The 18898-nt window shown below is 40.0% G+C and overlaps 1 protein-coding gene across 2 annotated transcripts in view; it reads right to left on the bottom strand.

Annotated features, from left to right (window-relative positions):
• LOC124170937 (calpain-1 catalytic subunit-like) overlaps positions 1–18898 on the bottom strand; it is a 221077-nt gene that overhangs the window by 20361 nt on the left and 181818 nt on the right. The gene's annotated exons all lie outside the window — the stretch shown is intronic.

Genomic DNA, 18898 nt, shown 5'->3' with positions numbered 1-18898 from the left:
GTCTATTTCTTTCATTTTATTCCCTATTTATTCTACTTTAGAATGTGTAATTTAGAGTGCGATTTTATTTTTCAATAGAATAAAAAACGTTCATTTTTTAACACATCATTTCCCTTGGCTGGGTTATGAACCAGGATCCCCAGAATAAGCGCCGATTAAACATACCAATAAAAATACCTAGCATCTTACGAGGAGCACAATACGAGACTCGGATGGATGGATCACACCTCCAGTCGAAAACATTTATTGCAAGCAAAAAACAGAAAGTAAAATCCCACGACAAAGACCAAAGGACAAATATTTACGTCAATGCTATGCACTAATACACGAATAATAATAATAATAGGGTGGTTTCCTATTATTTTTTTATTGCCTAAATCGAAAGATTCGTACTCCTGGAGTACGTAGTTCACGCTTTTAGATTTATGAATGACGATATCTATTTTCCGCGATTAAATAAAAAGTGAAAAATTTCAAGCTCGCGAAAACGCGACGGCTAGGTATGAATGCTGGGAAAACTCCGTGTGACGTCGTTCTGGTTCCCGCTGCCGCAAGTGAGGTGACCTTGGGGCTAGGACATGTGCGCTGCTGCGATGCAGGCTGCTAGCAGTTAGCAGAGTACCCCGCTAGCAGGTAGCGCTTGGCTTAAATAAGGATTATTAATACCTTATCAAACGAAGGAAACTTTACAACCGTAGGCAGTTTTAAAAGGTGATTATTAAGACATGTTCCCCTGAGCTCTGTGCCTCATGCATGAATTGGTAATCTCAGGCGATGTAAAACTCCTATGTACTCGTTTAGAAAATAGGTCTCTGTGACGTCACGTGGAGTGGCATCGTATGGGCGCCAATCTGGCCTTTTTCAAATGCGGTTAAAATTGGCCATTGCCATTCGCCTAAACTGGGATTTGTAAAACCAAATAATTTGTATATTATGAATACACTAATGGTGGGTATAACGAATCGCAATCAATGCCTTTCGTTTTCTTTGATGAAGGAAACTACCCTATTACGGTGTGAGGGAGTACGAAAGTAAGGGGGGGTGCCTTGAAGGGTTGCAGTAGGCCATTAACACACGGTTACCTCCTAAACTCTGAATCACACGATCACTTTTTTCCGACCCTACCGAGCGATAGCTCCCGCGATCGCTCCAATGATGGTGCAAAATTGAACACACACAATCATTTTCCACGATGGCTCCAGGGATAGAAATCCCATCCCTTTTTCCATCACTTTTTCGGCACGTCCCATATTCGGTCGCTGCGAAACACGGCTGGTGCAGTTTTTCGGCCAATCAGAAAGCTGACATCGGTTGAAACGTCAAGCTTGGATTTTATCGAATGGCAGTCGTAAATACGGGAAGGTAAATAAGCGATGAAAAAGAGACGGTGGCAATGACCGTGTGATTCAGAAAGTGATAAGTCGAGCAATTACTTTTTTGGTCCCACAGGGAAAATGATTGTGTGATTCAGGTTTTAGTAATAATAACGAACAGATAAAGCTGTCGGATGTAGCTAATTCCTTATAGAGGACGCCTAGTCAGCGAATTTATCGCGATCGATAGTTCGGCAATATCCACATTTAAATATTAAATTACTAAATACACTTACATTATTGAACCTTAAGAACTGGGGATGGACAGTTCTACAACGGTTAGAGAGCGGTAAAAGGCCAAAAGATTTAAAAATAAGACCAAGAGACTGTGTATGGCGAGGTGGCACCAGGCAGGGGCGCAGCTAGGAATTAAGGGTGGGCGGGTTTAGGGGCAACTAATTCCGGAGTGTGTGGGGGTATGGAATACCCACCAGGATAAGCGGTAGGTGCGAAATTAATAAATTGCGGAATTTTAAGATAAATTGTTCAAAATGGTGAGTTTCACGGCTTTCTGAGGGATATTTCATTAATCCTTACACTATTCTATTAGTAATATTAATCCAATTGAGTAAAATGGATTAAACTTAAAAATTTCTTCAGTTTCTTTTCGTTGGTACCCTGATAGAAGACTAGTTTCGTTTCTTGGAAGGGCATAAGAAGATTAGTCAGGGTATTGACATAACAATTTAATTTATTTTTATATTATTCAGCTTAACATGTTACATTACGATAAAATTGCACAGGGATTTTAAAATTTTCAAGTCGCTAAAATAGTATGCTAACATTCCTTCAGAGTTGTCAATCGTTATGCTAAAATGAGACCTCTTTTCGTGTAAATTTTTGTAGATTGTGGGTACTATTCGTGACAGAAACTGGCAGTTTATTGCCTATTTTGTGAAATAGCCTGAAGGGGTGGGGATATATGCCATTTATGCATCCCCTGGTTGAATCCGCCTCTGTCGACAGGAGACATAGCCTTCAAGATTCGACGGGTAAAATAAATGCATCGATTCCCCAACGACAATTAACCGCTACCGACAATCGGGACGCCATTAGAGACATTGGAACAAATAATTCAGTGCAAGATACCCATCATCGATAGCCTGCTCCGTTTTGAATTTAATTTACCACAATAGCTTAAGAACGTTGCATCATAGTTATGGTGCCTTGTAAATTGTAAAATAAATATAAATTTGATAAAAGCAAAAGTATTACCTCGCGCAGATTAAATTTAATCGTGCAAATTATCACCGTTAGAGCGAATATTTTTCTTCCTGTGACTAAATACGAAATATATTGTCGATAAGACACACCTACAATCCAAAATTAATGAGCAATAATTGGCTTAAGGTTACTGAGTTTAACAATTCTGATGCATTTTCGACCTACACACCATTAGTAATTTCGGATTTATAATTAAACCATTAAGAGCAATAAATGAACCAGGAAAAGCTACCTGCTACCTCAAGAATGCAGAAAGTACATTAGGTGTAATATTAACTAAATAACCAGAATACCCATAGCACAATACCCCCCAGGATAAGCAGGGACATAATGTGCTGACAACGAAGAATTAAGAATGTTATATAAGTCTAAGATGAATAGCTATGAGGAATCAGGATGGAGAAATTTGTAGCTTTGATGCGTTTGTGTTGTGTGTATGGAGGTCATCTTACTATTATCCTAAGTAAGCGCTTTCTGACAGTCACTAAAGAAGGATTTGTGTACCCTTGAATTCACTCACTTTCGTCCACATCCATCCTCCTCGGCCTATCCGCCCCATAGCCACCCTTATATACGCGCTCTCCCTCACGAGGCAAGGGTACATGGTCATATCAGACACTACTAACGATACGCGCATAGAAACATCTAGATAAATAATAAGTGATATTGACGTTATTATTGATATTTAATATACATTTCATATGTGCTTGCATTACTAACATTCTACGGAAGACAACAGTACCAATCAATTTTCAATTGACTCACTGGTTTCGAAGTTAGCAGAGGTTTGCGTTGTTTACAACAACTCCGTTAATGTTTGTGGTATAAACAATTTGTTTTCGGCAAACTGCTAGTAATAGATGTGGCTTCTTTATATCAAAATTGAAAGTTATAGGAACGAAAACTACGGGAATGCCAAGCGCTCAAAGTTTGGCACCTTGATTTTACGCGCAAAAAACGGGTACTTTTTTGAGAAAAAATTAAGTACAGGAAATACTATTTAGCCGAAGAATTTTTAAAGTACATGATATAACGTAGAACTAAATTCTCTTTCGTATGCTTTTTATTGTATTGAAATCGATTGCTTCGTTTAGACGCTAGAGCTCCTCAAACTCGAGTATCTTGCTTTTTTTACAGACAGTAAGCGCCGTGTGAACGGGTGCCTCCACAGCACATAGGGCGGAGAAAATTGTGTCACGAGATATTAACCCAGGATAGCTGATGCCAGTGGATACGAAACCCTACGGCGGGCTCGCGAGGTTACTCTCCTGGGCCGAAGTCTGAAGCCGAAGCTTAGCACCTCTGCACGGCAGAAGGGGGAGGAAAAGGCAGGGAAAAGGAAGGAGGCGCCGCCGCGATAGGAGCCCGACGACGCCTCCTGGGACAGGATAGGGTTGGAAGGGAAGGGAAGAGGAATCCCGCGCCGCCACAGAGGCGGGCGGGTCCTACTATTAGCGAAACCATAATTTAATATTTCGACAAAAAAGAAAGATTTTCCTATGAGGAAGGAAAATCCTACGATTTTTCGTAGATGATAGCTGATGCCAGAAAGTATGAGGGTTCTGGGCGAACCCTTCGAGGTTACAACACACCGGGGCCGGGAACCAAGCCAGTGGCTTATACGCCCGATCACCCGGGGAGGGGCTGGAGAGGAAGGAAAAAGGATAGAGGCGCCGCCGCGATGGGAGCCCGCCGACGCCTCTGGGAAAGGATGGGAACGGAAGGGACGGGACGAGGGAAAAACACCCCAACGCTATAGAAGCGAAGGGGGCCCAACTAATTAGCGAAACCAAGCGTGAGCTATTAATGTTCTACCGATCCTGGTGGATTTTCCTATGAGGAAGAAAAATCCATCGATCGAATCGGTAGATGATAGCTGATGCCAGTAGGAACCAAAATTACTGATGATGTTTAGATCGAATAGTAATAGGTCGGAGGTAGGCTCCATTTTTAAACTCAAGAAACGTTGAGCCAAGCGCTCCGATTGCTCCGGATGCTCTGGACAACTCATGACTTCGAACGCTTTGGCTGCCGGAGATCGTGATGTATCCAATGCATCCGGAAACGGCATTCTCGCGGCCAATCGAAGCGCTTGGCTAAAGGTTACTGTGAGTTTAACAATTGGTATGGTATTTGGAGGAGGCGACCGACAGCTGAGGTCATTTGCGCCATGAGGGAAGGATGGGTAAGGAAGGGTGGAGAGAAACCCGGCGTCGGCATTAGCCTGCTCTTAACGAAAAGCGCCAAGGGGACCACGGTTTACGTCCCATCCGCCGGACGGAGTGTTGCGCTTGAAATGTCCTCCACACGACATTCAAGCAGGGATCGGGCAGTCTCTGAAAATTCTCTGCCACTGCCGGAATTTGAACCCGAGCCCACGGGATGGGAAGCCAACACTCTAGCCACCTCACCAACCCGATACTCGTTTAACAATTCTGATGCATTTTCGATCTATACATCATTAGTAATTTTGGATTTATAATTAAACCATTAGAGGAATTGAGATAAACCTCATAAAAGTTTGAAGCAGAGCAGAATGAATGGATAACAGCCTGTTTTATAGGCGTTATTCGTAATGAGTAGCCCACAGCATGGATTCGGAGTAAATGGAAAATACGAATAAAATCACTGTGATCCCATCCAGATCATTCATCTCACACAGCTATAACGTCACCACTTGGGTAAACTATATCGCACGAACCTTAACGCCGAGAGGATGAGCCGTATTTTTACACGCTTTTTCTCAACTTGCTTCGTCTGTCTGTTTCATCGATAGAATCTTATAATTGATTTTTAACCCCTTCTCATTGTAGGATCGGCTTGAAAATTTGCACACTTGCTTGCTTCTCCTGACAACACAACATTCTATATTCAGACATCTGAAATTTTGTTCGACTGTGCTATAGTTAACTAAATTTCCATCAGGGAAAAATATTTTTAAATTTTCTCAATATATGGCGTTAGTTTCTCCTAGAACTTTTGACATTGAAAGTTGTCGGAATATCAGGCACAAAGCACCAAAAGTGTTTCTGGACGCGCGCCTCCACAATGTATATTGGAAAAATTGTGTCACGAAATTTTAGTCCTAGATAGCTGATGCCAGTAGAAACTGAAATTACTAATGAGACGAGTTCAAGCCATATCCATTCCGCAATTTTTTTTTCAAATTTTAACTGTTTAATAATACAAAATAAGTTATTAGTTAAAATAATACTAAATTCAGTGGTTTTGAGATTCAATAATTTCATATTTAGCGAGTAAGCAAGTAAAGAAATCGATTACATTACTGACCACTAAAAATTAGAAAAAGGATTTTAACAACTCGCCTTTTCCAAAAACAGTACGTATAAAATGCAGTAAAAAGTAAAAAATAAGCCTTTTTTCTTAAGCGTGGGTGCCAATCCTATCAGGCTCTTGCATACTAATTTCTTATTAACCTAATCAACACCCTCGCTTTATTCTAAGAGTGATGAAAAGAGTATTTTTTACTTTTTAGTGAGCCTTAGACTATTTTTGGGAAAAGTGTGTTTTTAATATATCTTTTCTTTTTAATATAGTAAATCCCTCACTTCAAGTTATAGGATACGCAAGTTATTCCACATGACTGAAATACACAATCACTCGCACCACCCAACCTTCCCTGGTAACCGGGCGACTGTGGTCTCTCCTTCCGCTATTTTTGCACAAATCCAACTTTTTCCACACTCCGACTCTCACTGTGTGTGACACGCCGATGGCAAAGCACTGAAATTCATGGCCGCGGCTCACAGCGTAACTAGACCTAAAGTTATTGGATGCCAAAATACACGAACTATCACATACATGCGAATTGTTTTGCAGTTATGCCAAAACATTCACTTCCTTTAGCCGGTCGTGGCTATAAAATCCACGCTAGTACATAATTAGGACATTCTACTCCAGTGGCGTAGCCAGGGGGGGGGGGTCCAGGGGGTCCAGACCCCCCCCCCAAAATATAAAACACAATTATTTTCCTTCGTAAAAGAAATCAAAATATTGAAAAATCATTAATTTACAAAATATTTCTTTAACAAATGAAGTTTTTTGGTTATAAAAAGTGTTAAAATTAGTTTAAAACCCATTTCTTAATACCCTGTCTTTAAAAAATTTTCCCCCCTGGTTTTGGACCCCCCCGAACGAAATTCCTGGCTACGCCACTGTTCCACTCAAAAGAACCCTAGCGAAGGAATTTGGAGAGTATTTTCAGTTTTGCGACATTATCTTATCTTTGTCTGATTAGTTACTCAACAGATGTCCCTTACCTTGAGCAGAAAACGACCCTACCGCAACATAAGCTTGGTTATTGCAGGAGAAAAAAACAGGACATGTTTCATCATGAAAGAACATATAAAATTTGCATTCGCTGAGGGTAGTGTTCAAGGAAAATAAAGGAACCCTTCTTCCGATTCTTTCCCACGGGGCTGGAAAAACTATTTTCTCTTCCGTAAAATATCATTCAAACGGATCTCACTCAGAAGGAGGAAGAGCTGGGAATGGCTCCGAATAGATTTAAGAAACATCTTATTAGAACGATAAACAACCACAGTAAAGGCCGCGATGAAACGGGAGAGATAAAAATGAAATCATCCACTTACGTACTTGTCGGAAAAAAGATGCTCATAAAGGCATGGCTGCAGAAGGAGACAAAATGATAGCACAATGCTCCTTGGTCAAAATGGATATTCGTCACTTTAACCGATAAAAAATCTTTAACATAAGATTTAATATTCTTATCACTTTCGGTGTATGTAAGAACTCGTCGAGAGTAAATCCAAATTAAATAAAATAACTATAACGACTGTTTCATTTTGACTGAGGATTGCTGCCGAAAAATTCTACTTTCGTTACGAGCATAACATCATTCCTTGAGTTAAGGCCGTTTTACACGGTACACGGAATTGCGCAGGTTAGAGCTGCATTAATTTCCAAAATGGCGTGGAATTGCGCGAATGCATGAACGAAGTTAGAACGGGCTATTTTGCCGTCTCGCATCCACGCATTCTCGCATGTGTTCTAGCAATTCACCGCTTTACACGACGCAATTTTGATTGCGCCTTCGCACGTACGTCAGACTGCGCAATTCCGTGTACCGTGTAAAACGGCCTTTAGACCGCGACGGTGAAGGGCCGAAAACATAAAATGAATTCACACGAAATAAAATTTTATGAAAATAGTTTGCAAAGATGCCAAAGGTAATGGAATTCACTACTATTGTCCGAACAATCACAAACCGCATCTGAAATGGGGTTTACGGCAAGGGAGAAAGACAATCGTAGGCTGAAATGCTATCTCTCCTCTCATTTCCTCTTCCTGGCTTTCGAATCATTCGGTGAACAAAACCTCAGTTACACTATTTGGCAAAATGTGCAACCACGCGTGAAACGGACTAATCTGTGTTTTCATTCACATATTCCTGAATTTAAACAGGCAATCATGGTTTTCAATTTGCTTTTTTATTAAACTCACTTCACCCAGTTCAATTTACAACTAATGACTGGCAGGGAATAATTCCAATTTTACGACAGAGATCAACCGTTTGCAAAATTCTTTACAAGCAAGGACATTTGTATGCTGAATCATTCCGCGGTGGTTAACTGAGAAAGAGCTGGTTGAACTTCACCATCAACATGTAAAAATCATACAGAATTAAAATAGTAGGTGACGAAAAATGAAAATGGCAGGTGCTAGACAGATAACATTTTGCATGGCCAATCACTTATGGCCTCCCACTGTGCTTATGAAGAGTCTCCTTTAGCAATCATACCTATATGAGCACCTTTTGCGACAAGTACATAGTTGGATAATTCCATTTATACGTGTAACTGGTCTTTTGTGAAACTCAATGAAATTTTAGTGGTTTAGCCACAAAAGTAATACATAGATGATAACCCTAAGTTTTATACCTATGCTACACCTACATTCAGATGAGCACGAAGAAAGGCGCTCCAGAATCATCGCGGGAAAGTTTCAGTTGCACCGTGGCCAAATACAGATGCAATAATTTTATTTTCAATAAAATGAACTTTTATTTGAAATGCAGGGTTATCATGAAAGAATGGTGCGGTTTTGAACACGTTTTAAATGAATATCAATTGCAGTTTATGCTTTTTTATTTTTCGAATTTGCCGCGTCAAGCAGTTTATTCACATGGTAAATAAATTTCAACATGTGCGCCCTTAGTCGCTCGGTAAGAGAGAAACCCGGCGTCAACATTATTCAACCCCTAACGAAAGGCGCCAAGGGGACCATAGCTTTACGACCCATCCGACCGATGAAGTGCTTGGCTTGAAGTGCCCTCCACAAAGTACTCTAGCAGGGATAGGGAATTCAATGAAATTTGGATAAGATGAGATGAAAATCATCGTGCCTAAAGCCGCCTTCAACTTGGATTCACTTAACATAATAACATCGCAACGGATCGCAGCGACCACTTGCGGAGAAATATCATCGTATTTTAATAAAAATCTGGGTTCCGTTTGTGAAGGCGATTTGTTAGATATTGGAAAGAAAAAGAGCATCACAGGAAAAACGTGAAGCAGAGCACGAGTGGTCCCATAAACTCCAAAACAGAGCAAATCCCGTAAATAATCTTAATTCTTCCTTAGGGTGGATGAAAAAATATGATTGGTTATTCAAAGACATAACATTCATTGTAACATCAAGTTGAAAATAAAAATTTATCTATTGAAATGTATGCATTGAAACAAATTTCCACTAACTTTTGGCAATTCCTTCGCAGTTAAGGTTTCAATAGGGGTTTCAAAAGCTCCCCCCCACACTTTCTCTAGGCTTTTCACGCATTTGGCGCTATAAAGGTAGCATCCGAATAAATAATGTATCAAAAGAATATATTCGGATCTCTTGGAAATCACACAGTTTTAGACTTTTTGTAGATTTATACACTTTCAATTTGTAAAATATTTTACAAGTTGGAAGAACATGAAGGTTATATTCGGATTCATCGACATGAAAACATAGGAATTAATAATTTTTAGCTAGAAATGCAAACACATTTAGCTCCTTTATTTAGTCAGGAATAGACTTTTTTGCTGTCACAAGTAGAAATCGACAATTTTCCAAAGGCGCATGAGTTTGAACGGGTCGCCATAGAAAATGAAAAACTTTCGGATAAAATCGTGGGAAATTTTATACATTTTAATTTTGAACTGGGAATCTATTCCTTAAAAGATAATATGTTCCCATTTATAAACAAAAAATCCAAAAAGGTAACATTTTTTGGCCATTTTTGCCATTCCACGTGGCGTCACGAAATTTTCCTCTCCTTAGAAACGAAACGTCAGATTCGGATTCAGCAATCTAAAATACACGCAAGACAGAAAAATCAAAACTTCCTCCAGACTTTCCTCCGAAAGCCCTTTCTGACATCTTGACTGGACTTCAAAGGCTACTCGGGTGTTCCATCCGGTCAATGGTAAAATAGCTGCAGACCTGTCAGAACTCGAAGCAGGCTCAATCAGGGATTATCAGCCCTTAAAATGGAACCCGAATCAAGTTCTGAAACGATAGGTAAATTTATTTCCAATTAATTCTAATAATGAATATTATGTCCTTGAAAAACTGGTCCTCAGTTACATCCACCCTACTGAAGAATTTAGATTATTCACAACAGTAATTCAGCCATTGGGTTCGGCCCTCTGGTTTGGCCGGCGCACAGTGCCACGAAAAAGCCAGACAAAATTACAAAATGTCTTTTTTTGAGATAGAAACTTGAAACTTCACAAGTAAACTCAAAAATGATTTAACTTTATGAAAATTCACTTGATTTTATATGGTTCTTACGCGTTACTGAAATACAGAGGCTCAAACGTGAGAAAATTTCCATAAAAATGCCCGTGTTCAATTTTCGCTGAAAATCTTCCACAGTAAGTAGATGGTGAAGTTAAAGGTAAATTTTTACGGAATAAAAACTATATAATTTTTTATCATGGTGTTTTGTCTCTCAGTTGCCGTAATCTAAAAAAATTGATAAATTCTTCCCATACAGTTACAAAATGGCGGACACTTTTTCGACGAAATTTTACGTTTTGTAAAGGTTTCAAATGGGTTTTCGAGAGTCACGCAAAATAACTTGCACCAAATCATTATTTGAAGATTTCTCAAGGTGTACATGCAATTATTTTGAAATAAGTTTGCGTCGCTGGAAATAAAGTTGATTTTTCGATCGCGCGGCAAGGATCGTCTCCGCGCGCCGGAAACTGGACGCGGTAAGGTTATTGAAAATGTTTGGATTTCAATGCTCAACATTAAACGTTTTTAAGCCGTGTATCAACATACCGATACTCAAATAGTCTATAGTGAAGATAACGGGGGATTTTCAGCCGAGGTACGTGCACGATTCATTGAAGTTGATTTAGTTTTCTTTGGATACGATTTAGGACCATGCTCTAATTAAAGGCGTTCAAACCGCGATAAAGTTCCTTGTTTTCCTGAAACTCATACGCAATGATCTCCTAGACTCGCCTCGCCGGAATTTCTGGTTTTCTTTTATTCGCTAGTCTCAGCCTGATCTCGTAGTAAGACACCAGCTGAAATCCTTATACCTTCTGTACCCTGCGATCCCTAACTCCCAGGATTCTACACCGAAAATGGTCGTTTGATGACACCGCGAAGCGGATCATTCAACGGGCCGAACGGGGTATTTTCTGTCCTCCCACTGTCTGCCTTTCTGCCGTGGTTCTGCCCTAAACTGCCGCAGCGTTTCAACTGGCTAAAGGAAGGTAGGGTGGAGAGAAACCCGGCGTCGGCATTAGCTTGCTCTTTGTGCTTCGAAATACCCTCCACAAAGCACTCAAGCAGGGATCGGGAAATCAATGAAAATTATACGACATAGACGAGATTTAAACCTGGATTAATTGGATGGAAAAGCGACAGTCGCTGAAGAATGATTAAATTAATTTTTTTAGCAATACATTTCAATGTTCCGTTTATTATACTTTAATCAACCTGCGCTACGGGAAAGTAAAAGATCATATTTTTTTTCGGCAGGCATGGTGATATTAACCCGGTCGGGAACCCGGATAGCTTTAGACGAAAGTATCCTGTAAGCAGGGCTGGGTAAAATACAGGCCGAGGACTATTTGATATACAAAATACCGCACCGTATGCATTTGAAATGCGAAATACAAAACACCCTTGATTTTGGTATTTAAAAACAAATTAAAAATAGTATTTTAAATACCTTATAAAATACAAATACATTTGTATGGATGATGAGAGATCTTAAAAAAAAGTATAACCTGCCTTGGCACGTTATCTATAGTTGCACACATAAAGGAAACGATTCTAACGAAAACGAATTAATCTCTGAAGGATGTTACAGAAGTGTTATTGGAGCTACTTCAGAAGTATTTTACAAATGTTTCTTTATTTTAGAATGGGAAAATACAAAAACTCTGTATTTGAAATACGAAATACAAGATAAATTAAGGTCGTGTACTTGAAATACCAAATACAAATAACAAATGTATTACACATACGTATTTTAAAATACTTGCATTTGAAATACTGTCCAGCCCTGCCGGTATGCTCCTCCATCTACTCTGAGGGGAAAAAAAGAGTCGTGATACGGGGCGACCTTGGTTTCAGAATCTCCCACCGTCTCCTAGCACCTGCATTTACTAGTCTGGTCTTAGAGAAAGACGCTCGACTCGGGAATACAAACAATCGGAGTGTGCGCCGCAGATGGCCGGAAAAGGCAAGCAAAGCTCGTCCGTCGAGGGACTTCTTTTTTCTCCCGTCGGCACACGTGTGGGGAAGCCGCAGAATCGGGGAGGGGTGATAAATGTGAGTGGAAGGGCGTGGAACAAAGGAGAGGAGACTCGAAAGGGAAGAAAATACGGCGCGCAATTAAAAAATGGGATTCGCGGAATAACGGCTGACGGGTGCCCGCATCAGGGGACCGTGCGTGGCCATCCCTCTTTCTTTCGAAGGAAGCGAACCGTCTCGCTACCCCGAGAGAAACCTGTAATCACGCTTCAGCTCCCCGAGGCACGCCATTGCGGCCGGTGCCTTGTGCGAGGGTACGAAGGAATGTAAGGTACACCACTCCTAATACAGTACAACGCCACATGGGCTTGTTCGATAGGCCATAGTGGTTTAATGGATAATAACAATAATGATAATAACCAAGGGGACAGCATAGAGGAGGCCTAAGTCAATCCATTAGACGGCTGATTTCAGTTGCCATTTCGGTTGCATTTTAATCGGTTCTCAAGAATGTCCGCGGCGCGGTGATAAGTGCAATGCGATCCACTTTTTTTCCAATATTTTGCAGTACAATGCTTGTAAATGCGAGGAATAGCTTTGAAAGTTATGAGTTTGATAGATCACATGATCATGAATAAAAATTCCGGTTAATACCCCTAATTATACCTCATTTCCCCGTGAAAATCGGATCAATATGTCCGTCAGCGACGCGAGTGGCGACTTTTGCAAACCCATTTAATTGCGCGCTGGGTGATAACATTTATAGGTATACCCGAGGACTTTCGTAATATTCGTGATAGTAACATTGGGGAACAGCCATTTTGTTGTCTTGGATCGGTGACTTGTTTTTGACTAACTTTTGGCATATGAATAAGAAAATAACCTCAATTTTTGTCTATCACGTCAACATTTTTAACTACACGATACCCTCTTTTTGTCTCATACGTCATAGAAAATTTTCAAATGAAGGAATGTAAAGGGAAATCTAACCTTACATAATGTCCGTACTGGAAATTTGCAGGTAATCTATTAAAAGGTATGGTATACCGATGCGCGTGAATTGACCAAAAATCCGTGCATGCAACAAGCACAACACCAAAGCTCTCTCATCCCCAAGAAGTAAGTCACACTATCGTATCTCATGCATATCTACACTGCTATGAACTTATCACTGGTCTCCTACGACGTCAGCCACCCGGCGCAAATCTGATAAGGCTTATTTCAGCCAATTGGAGAGCAATAATACCTCCTGTGATCGGCGCTCAATCCAACAGTGCGTGGTCACAATCACACAAGATGTAGTGAAAAAAACTTGGCGTGGTAGAAGAAAACCAACTAGTCTAGAAATCAGAATCCCCATTTTAGTATGAAGCAGCTCAAAAATTGAAGTTAACAGAAAATGTGTTAAAAATTGTTGCCCAGTGTAATTCATGGCCTTCGAGTTCAATTGAGGGAATCGAACCTAATTCGATGAGCGACTCCGGTAATCAAATTTCAATCGATAAAAATATGCTGAATATACATAATTGAGAGGCCTTAAGCCTGTAGAATTCCAGCCCAGTCAAGACACGTTCTAAAACTGATTCAGTGTATCGAAAACTTGTCGACGATAAAAAGTTAAGTCGTAGCAAACGAAGTTTTTTATTTGTCCTGAGACTTAAATTAATCCTTTCAGCGATACCAATTGAAACCTTCGGACGATGGCGATCTAGTGATAATGATCAGCAACATTAGTCAATTTTCAACTCCCGACACAAACCACAAATTTTATCTAAAATTGGGATTCCTATTCATAAACTTATAGCTAACGACGGTATCGCCGTGGCTGAACAACTTGAAACTAAATCATTTCATCAATCTTGGAAAAAAAAATAGCTCTCGTAGATGAATGCATCAAAAACCAAAATATTGGAAGACTGAATATCAAAATTAAATGTTACTGCACTTTTCTAAAATAAATTTAACGCGCACGATGCGGTTCGGTACACAGAGGATCTCGTACGAGTCAGCAGAAACGCACCGTACGCGTTTAAAATAAATGTGGAAAAGTGCAATTAAATTTTTTAATAAGCTGAACTTCCGCTTTATGGCGCTTGAATCAGTTAAACTCGTTCAGAACACATACTGTCGATAGTGATAATCTCATACTTAACCTTTTCAAGCTCAATAAACCGGTAGCGGCGCCATTTTCACGCAAATAATGTGATTTTACTTCAATCACACAGTTTTTTTTGCAAATTATTCGACAAGAAGAGTGTAATTAACAAGTTTCATTTTCTCAACGACATTCCATTTTCTTTTTCTTCACAGGTACTGGATGACATTTTCCATGTAATTTATTGTATTTGTAGATACTCAGGTTTACATTAGGTCTCTCAGTAGGTTTTCGCAGGTTTTTCACGCCCCCCTTCTTGTGTGGGCGTTTTCCTGCAGTGGGTTTATTCCAATAAGGACGACAGTCAATATCCTTAGGTTTTTCCCACGTTCACTAACATCTTTTTACACTTGGTCAATGGTAACTTTGTTAACTTAAAATTTTATTTGTTGATTGAAAATGGAACTTTTATTTCTTTTTATGTAATTTCTCTGGATGTAATTTCATGAGCAACTTTACAATGTATTTAACTGCATATATTTCATGTTTGACAAGGGGATAGATAGATGATGGGACTTTCTAGTTTCCAATCTCGCCCAATAAAGACTTTTATTATTATTATTCCAGTTGTAAATAACAAGTTCCGGTATTTAAACCAACATCGCCATAAGAGCACGCATAAAATTCTCATTTTCGAATGTCATGTGACTACGTAGGTTTCGGCGGCGTCAAGGTTCCAATGTCTTCATTCTCCAGAGCAGAATCCACACCTGGCGGGACAGAGCCCATCTAAAAGGAGGAAGAGGATCGTGGACGTGGATCTTCGACCTCAGGACGCTGGCAGCAGCAGTGGCGGAGCGGGGTTTTTGGGGGATAAACCCCCCCCCCCCAGAGCTCAGAGAAATTTTGAAGTTTAATCCATTTTACTTCATTGGATCAGTAATACTTATAGAATAAATTTAGCATTAACCAAATATCCCCCAGAAAGCCTTAAAACTCACCATTTTGAACCATTAATCTTAAAAATTTTCTGGAGGGCCCCAGCAACAACCTGGAGGGTATGCAATACCCCCACACATCTAAGTATTAGTTGCGCCTAAAACCCCCATAGCCTTCTTAGCTGCGCCCCTGAGCAGCAGTGCCACCGAAACTGTTGTCTTAAACCAGCAACCGACGCGGTAGCACCGGAAGAATGGACACATTTCAAATGTCATTTTCAGACAATTTTGCGAGGAAGGCCAAAATATTTATCGCTTGTTGACGACGTACTTTTTAGAGCATTTTTTTTTAGAAATTTTCGTTTCCTTCGTTTCTTGGTTGAACATCCTTAAGAGGGCCTCCAAATTTCTTCAGGATCACTCGAAGGAAAGTGGACGGTGATGGTGGTAAAAAAAAGCACCATGGAGGACATTGCGCCACATGTCCAGAATGTTTTGGCGACCCTGCAGATACACATTCATGTTTTAACATTCTCATAAATTTAGATAAAAATGCGAGTCTACTGAAAAATGCGAGTCTACTGAAAAATACTTCCTGCAAGACGTTTCAGTTTTCCAGGAACGGAATTACATGAAGAGGCCATAGGCTATTCCACTAATAACGCTCTTGCACCTCCAAATTTTGAGTTTGTAAATTACATGATAGATAAAAAAATACTGTGACATATATCAATATGTTAAATGAAACGCGTTGTGATCGGTGCTAACCTTTATAAAAAATGTGTTCACTGTTTAGTCTTCACTGTTTTTAGAACATTGGAATTTTAATTTTTCAAAGAATTTGAACGTAGGCCCCTCTTGATATCGAGGCCTTAGGCTGAAGCTTAGTTAGCCCATTGGAAAATCCGGCCCTGCGAATGATGTTTAACGTGTGAAAATAACTATACCACCTTGAATGAAAAAATTAAACTTCGTTTTCACACACAATTTTGTATTGGCGTTTAACGTCATCTTCTGGCCAAACCATGGTGGTGCTTTCATTAAAAAATATTCGGGGAAACAAATTTTAATTTATTATTGAAAATATTTAGAAAATTCTACAAAGTAACTCCTAAAACCGCAAACTCTATCAACTTGTTTCAACTTCTTGAAACCTGCTGTTTTTAAAAAAAAAAAAAAAAGAATTATAGGTGTTATTTTGAAAAAAATATAATTAAAAGATCCTTCCCACTTTTCTTCATTTATGTTTGCTTCAATTGCGGCGTCTATATATTTACATGGTTCTTCGGTGTTGCTATACTGTAAGTGGTAACTCTGAAATATTTCAGTGCGTTCCTCCTCTCTTTACCATTCGTGGAAAAGTATACCCTAACCAAAACCAAATTTGACGTTTTTTAAAAGATGTTTTTTTGTACGTAGGACCAAAGGTATATATGCGATACCACAGCCATGTACTATTTCAAAGTCTGATTTTTTGGCCAATACATATTCTCGGCTTCTCACCAAATAAGAGTCAAGAGCAAATATTGTTGTAAATAATTGATTTAAACGAATTATAAATAAACTGATAGTAAGTAACTATGAGGGACGCAATGACACTGTTGAGAGATAGTTATGGTATCACTACATAAGGCAGTAGAGGATCGAAGGGGGGGCTAAGCCCCCCCCTATTGGGTCGAAACACACGAGGTTAAATAGAAGTATTTGGCGGTTAACACTTTACACAAAAGTGTTTAGTTGTATTTACCGACATATTTACCTTTTTTAACGAATTGAAATACAAATTAGCTCTAAACTTAGGGCCTATTTTACACACTTCAGGTATATTACAATCGAGAGGTATATCCAGAGAGGGCTAGGAGTGGCTATAGCACCCCTCGTTGGTATTCAATTTACACTAGATAGAATCGTTATCTTAGCCCCCCCTTGTCCCTATCCTGGATCCGCCACTGACATGAGCTATATGCCTTTTAAAGTAAAAGCATAATGCATTATTATTTTATTGTAGCCGTAAACATTTTCTCCTTCAAGGCTACCCAAAATTACTCTACATTTAAACTCTATGTAATTCATTGAATGGAGTAATAAAACTTATTTTTACAATTATATTATTATTGTAATCTCCGAAAGTATAAACGCTCCCCTCGCAGACGAACCTTCCCGTGTACACCAGATTTTACCTCTCATTTTCCTTAAAAACTTTGCATATCATCTTGGATCAGTCATGATGACGTCCCAGCAACATCTCAAGAGAAGAAAAAATCCCTCCAGACGATTCACATCAACTCGCGCGGCCAAGGGCGTCGCGTCTCAGCCATTGCATCTGACCACGTGGACGCGCCATTTGCCTCGTGCGCTGTCGCCTCGCTTCATCCGCATGACGAGTTATTAGCACGATCATAATTGCCGGCAACTTTTCTCTCCCCATCACTGTCAGGTCGAGCTTTCTTCCCTTCGACCGTGTGCACACATTGCATGTTGAGGCGCTAAACGCGCTCCGCTCTCCACGACTGCGTCACTCCAAAGTGACGCGGGAACGCAACAACCAATTATCGCGGGATGCAACTGAACGTCAAGTCAGTGGTATCGCTTGGTCTAAACGTAATGGGGACTCGGACGCCTTGAATTTCAGCGGGAGATAGGTCGACATCGCTCTATGCGAGCCTCAATACTGTAGTGAAACTTTTTGGGCTCCATCTGCGTGTGCTGACAAAGATTCACAGCAGTTTCGCCATCTGTCCGACTGGCGTCTTCAGGTGAAGGATGGCAGGAAGCTTCATTAGAATCACTGTGTACTCTCTTAGGTAATTAGGATTTTCCTATCCTTTCCCAGAGGCGTCGTCGGGCTCCTATCGCGGCGGCGCCTCTTTCCTTTTCCCTTCCTCTCCAGCCCCTCCCCAAGTGATCGGGCGTATAAGCCACTGGCTTGGTTCCCGGCCCCGGTGCGTTGTACCCTCGAAGGGTTCGCCCTGAACCCTCATACTCTTATCACTCTCTAGTAGGATTTTTAAGGCACCGAAAACCAGGAATTTTCCTCGACCAATCAGGGTACTTCCTAAAATTTTCAGGGAATTTCTATTTATCATTCAGTGATTCAGGCATTGGCACAGCCCTTCACACTTTCGAATATGTAGCAATTTTCTGATTACAATCGCTTACGCAGGTGATTTTTTTTACCACAGCCATCATACGACTGAGACTCAGCCAGAGCAGAGCTCTACCTTGACATATTCTTACCGATCCCTTGATTGAAGCAACTATTTATTCATCATAATTTAGTTCATATCGTCTTTTAAACTTCGTTGATCCAAGTTTTGTTCAACAAACATTTTCGGACCCCAAAATAATCTATTTTATACAGTTAATTCCAATTCAAGATGGTACATTCCATAGTCTTTGAGCACAACAACTTTTTTGAGCTGTATGGATAAGAGTAAAATGATTGATAACTGAGCATCACCGAAAATCACAGAAGGGAATGTACGGAAGAATTGAATACTTTTTTTCTATCAAGATTTGCTAAT

Source organism: Ischnura elegans, chromosome X (assembly GCF_921293095.1).
Source record: "Ischnura elegans chromosome X, ioIscEleg1.1, whole genome shotgun sequence".
Taxonomy (NCBI): domain Eukaryota; kingdom Metazoa; phylum Arthropoda; class Insecta; order Odonata; family Coenagrionidae; genus Ischnura; species Ischnura elegans.
This window is presented reverse-complemented; position numbering and strand designations above follow the sequence as displayed.